We start from the raw sequence: 5184 nt of genomic DNA, 5'->3' as shown, positions 1-5184 counted from the left end.
AGCTCACTCTCTAAGAAGTTCTTAGAATGTGTTCAGACGATGGACAGATACATATGCTTGGATGAGAGAAGACTGCAAAATAAGGATATATTTAATCAGAAGCTAGAATCCGACGACATAACAACGAACGAAGACGTAAGAGAGAAACTGGTAAAAATTCATGACCATCCAAGAGAAGCATATCAACACCCATTAGTTCACCACTCGTGTTAACATTCCTCGTTCCCAAAATCGGAGAAGGCGTGTGAGAACGGTTCGAGTTATGTGTAGGAAACAGAGATCTGGGAAGCAGCCATCGTTCTCCAGGAGTTTGTATGAGTTATGTGTAGGAAAAATCAATGATTTTGTGAGAACCATCAACCCTGATCCGCTTATTTATAGGTTTACAAAAATGCTTAGAATCCGAACAGATCGAACTCTGTGAAGGAATGAGAAGTAGTGGAGAACAAATTAACTGAGCATAAATGAAAGGTTTAATGGCTTCAGCATAAAGAGTGATGAAGCCGTTTCTCAGGTCTCGTGTACTGATTAGGATTATCAGGTCGCGGCGTTGAAGACGAAGAAGCATGGTCACGTCTGGCTCTGGGCCTATCATAAAGAAGCCCCAACTAAAACATTATAGTAAGCCCACAAATGTTAAGTTATGCGTCCATCACAAAGTCACATATACAAAACAAACGACAAAGCTCAAAAATACAAACCGTAAATGATTGTTAAACGCATGAGAAATTGTGCAGACGTGGCGAATTCTCCTTGACCTATTTTCTTAGGTGGCAAGAGGAGGAGATAATAAATCTCTACTTAATATTAATAGATAGATTCTAGTGCCTCGTCTCTGTTATTATTATTTTTGTTTTCGGTGTGGAAATACTTTTAAATGTAAGAATATAAAATTATCTGGTATTGATAAATAAGCTCATGAAAATTAAATTAAATTAAATTTGTGGTCTGTTTTAGAAAAGTTGGATCACTAAAAGCAATATTGACTGCATTGGGAAGATACGGATCCAATAAATTTAGTCTTTTATATATTATGAAAATATAGAGACCTTCAATTCTTTTATTTTAGTTATTGTTGTTTTCTTATATATTGTTACTAATTTACTATATACTAGGTGTCTTTCTGTACCATGTGCAATAACAGATAAATATAAATTATATTTTAAAATAAAATTTTATTAATATTGTAAAGTTTCTTTTTCGTATCAATATTTTAATATAAATTTGATTTAATTAAACATAAAAATTATATTTAATAATATGCATGTATATATTTGAAATTATAATCTTAGAATAATTTTTCTATCTATTTATTTTAATTAAATATATTAAATAAATTTGTAAAAGTTGCATAAGTACCAAAAATTAAAATTAAACAATATTTATAAAATTTGTAGATATATAAGAAAATAATGATTTTACGATTAAAGTTTTATAATTTTCTAAAAAAAATGTATACATTTTTGAAAATTTTAGTAATAAAATTGTATAATTTAAAAATATATAATTAAATTATATTTCGAAATTTATAATGCCATATTTGAATATATTTATTTTAATGATGATTTGTGAATTATTCTCATATTCTAAAAAAATTTCCAAAAATATAAATTGACATTAAATGTTATATATTAGTTATTACCATATTTTAAAAAGTTTACCAAAAATATAAATTAACATTAAATGCAATTGTCCATATCATATTAAGATATAAGACATGTCATCAATTTCAGTAGCCATGTCATATTTGTTTTGTGAAATTAATTGTAGAAAGGACATGTGACAAAATTACTTCGCAAATATAGTTTAGGGGATAACATATCCTCACAGTCCAAATCTTATTTTTGTTCATTATTTAGAAAACCCCCCTCCTCCAATGAATATGTTTTCTTTGTCAAGAACATGAACTAGATTTTGATCCGTACACTCATAAAAGTATTTTTTTTTTTTTTAATACAGTTTATTGCACATAAATATTGTTATATTATCATTGGATTATTATTCGTATTGGATATTGTTTTATTTCTTATTATATAGTTCTTCCGTTTCAAAATAAATTATGTATAATGAAGTTTTTGATGTTTCAAAATAGATGATATTTTCATATTTTAATATAACTTTTAACTTTATCAAAAATTAGTAACCAATAATATTTTTTAGTCAATTTTGAATAAATTTATATTTAATCTTACTATTTTATATATTATTGAATAGAGCTAGGCAAAAAACCTGAATTTGAAGAAGCAAACCGTGCCTAATCTGAAAAAGTAGTACCGAACCCGAATCAAAATTGATTAAATATCCAAACGGGTTCAAAATTTTGGTATCCAGAGAACCATAACCGAATTCGATCCGAACCGAAGTATTTCGGGAACCTCGAATGTATCCGAAATAGATTTATATGCCTAAATATATTAATTAATTTTAGATTTAATATATTAAAAATATATAAAATATTTTAAAGTTGTCAAAATACTTAAAAATATATATAAATAATAAAAATAAATGTCTAAAATAGTTAAAATATACCCATAAACCAAAAAAGTTAGAAATATCTATTGATTCTCTATTTAAATATTCAAAGCCAAACTAATTTATATGTTAATTTCGATATTTTATTCAAATTTATATGTAATATATTATATTCAATTTTGAGAAATTTAAAGTATGTAATGATTTTAATTTTTTTTAAATCATTTAAACGGGTTATCTGAACCCTAACTGAACTTGAACCGCAATTTATAAATACCCGAATGAGACTGGCATATTTAACCCCAAAAATCTGAAATCTGAATAGATCCGAACCGAACCCAAATGGATACCCGAACGCCCACCCCTAGAACTATTGAATATTTTTTTGTATTGAATGTATTTTTAAAGATACAGTTGATATTTTGAATTTATTTATTATTTATAATATAAATGACTACTTAGTTTTGGACAGGAAAATTGATATGTTTTAATCTTTAAGAAATGGTAAAAATATTTTTTATCATACTATTTGTTTTAATATATATATAATTGATTACGGGTAAAACTAATTAATTATTTACTTTATCAAAGATTTTGTTAAGATATGTTGTCATTTGAAATAATCATTAATGTTGACCATATATAAAATTAATTTATTTATATTTTTAAATGAAGATTTTGTCAAGTTTAATTAATGATGAAAATTATGATTAATTAGTTTCTGGTGTCATTAATCATAATTAAACTGTTAATTTAGGGGTTAATTTGTTTTTGTACGTATCTTTCAATTTTTTATAAATATTCCTTTAACTTTTCTAATTAATGAATATTTGGTAAGTTAATATGCTATATAAGAAATTTGATTGTCACGTTTTAATATACAAATTTCGAATGATAAAATTTTCATTCTTTTTTTGACAGAGAATATTATTTGGTTAGATAAGATTAGAGACTTAGATATGTTAGTATAAAGTAGTTTAAACAATTAGGAAATTGTTAAAATAGTAACTAGGATATTACCCATGTTAAAATGCGGATTCATTTTTTTACATTTTAAAAGATTTGACAAAATGTTTTATTATAAACGTTAACATATACAATTGCAGTAAGTGTAATGTTAATTTAGGCATGATTTCACATTTATTGTGGTCACCAACCTATTGTTACACGGATTGACTCCATAATTATTTGGGTTTAATAATTTGATATCTTTCATTATTATGCGGGTAAACCCGTTAAAAATAAAATACGTTGAACAAACGCAGCGAAGATAAAATTATATAATTTATCAATATATAGACATGGTTAATGTTGAGAATTAATAATTAATTAGGTATAAATGATTTCATTTTGGTTCAAAACTATTAAGTTTCGTGTGTTTTATTTTATTTGGAAGTTGTTCCAAATTAGTATAATTTAGCCGTATATGGCTTGTGGAGAATATATATTGTATAGTTTTTGTTTATAATATATATGCTTTCATATGACATTGTACACTTTTAAAAACTTATGATTGATAGATAACACATAATAGTATATTTAAATCATTTCTAATAATGTTTGATGTTAATTTGATGTATTTTATATGTTTTATTTTAAATATTTAGTTTATATTTAAATTAATTAGATTGACTAATTAATAGTATTTTGATATTCAGTTAACTAACCTAGATTTTACAAATTTTATTAAAATTAATTTAAAATACTAACTATATATCATGTATAAGATTCTTATGTGCATATTGTATGTACATATACTAACTATATATAGATAATCTTTTAAATTCGTTTAATTAGTAATTAATATTTAAAATTAGATCCTATAAAGATTTTTAGCAATGATAACAGTGTTTAAACTGAATATCCAATAAATATTAAATATTTTATGTACTACTGTAACAGAGTAATATGATTTGTATATATATATTAATCTATTAATCAGAAATTAATAAGTCCAAAATTTAAGTGACAACATTTATAAGTAGATAAAAAATAGGACTATAAATTAATATATTAGATATTCGTTTGTGGATTCGTGCTTGATTTACGGAAGAATATTCTTTTTTAATTTTATACCTAAAAAATGAGGAATTGTTTTTCGAATGGCCTTTATTGTAGTTATATATAAACCGGTTGAGTATAACATTCGTAAAGAGTTCGTTGTTATACATGAATTATTATTAGCCACATTGTGATCTGAAGAGTTACAAACTAATGATATGTTCTTTGTTGAATTTTCGTTGGATGAATATATGACAATTATATGGCTTAGGTTTACCATACAAAGGTTATAAATTTATAATGGAGCAGTGTACGATAAGAAGATGCCATTGTATTTTGTGGTGTGATTCCAAATTTATAAAAGAGTTAGGATTGGTTAAAGGAAGAGGTGATGAGTGGTTACTGGTTAGGATGGTTTGGTAATGTTATTGAATCGACGTTATGTTTGGTTAACTATTACGTAATGTTTGATTAATTTAGGTCGTTTGATTTAAACATGGTTTAGGGCAGTGACATAGACTTGTAATATTTAGAATCAATTGATGATATTTTCAACTTGTATTTCAGTTTTAACAGATCAGACGCTCGTTCGCAGCATGTCCCGACAAACATCCTTCAACTTGGACTATGTACCAAAAATCACCTCTGATTCACCTAAATTAACCAGAGTTATGATTTGATTTTATTCACATGCCCCAAGCCCCCTCCCCC

This window comes from Brassica oleracea, chromosome C8, assembly GCF_000695525.1.
Source record: "Brassica oleracea var. oleracea cultivar TO1000 chromosome C8, BOL, whole genome shotgun sequence".
Classification (NCBI taxonomy): Eukaryota; Viridiplantae; Streptophyta; class Magnoliopsida; order Brassicales; family Brassicaceae; genus Brassica; species Brassica oleracea.
This window is presented reverse-complemented; position numbering follows the sequence as displayed.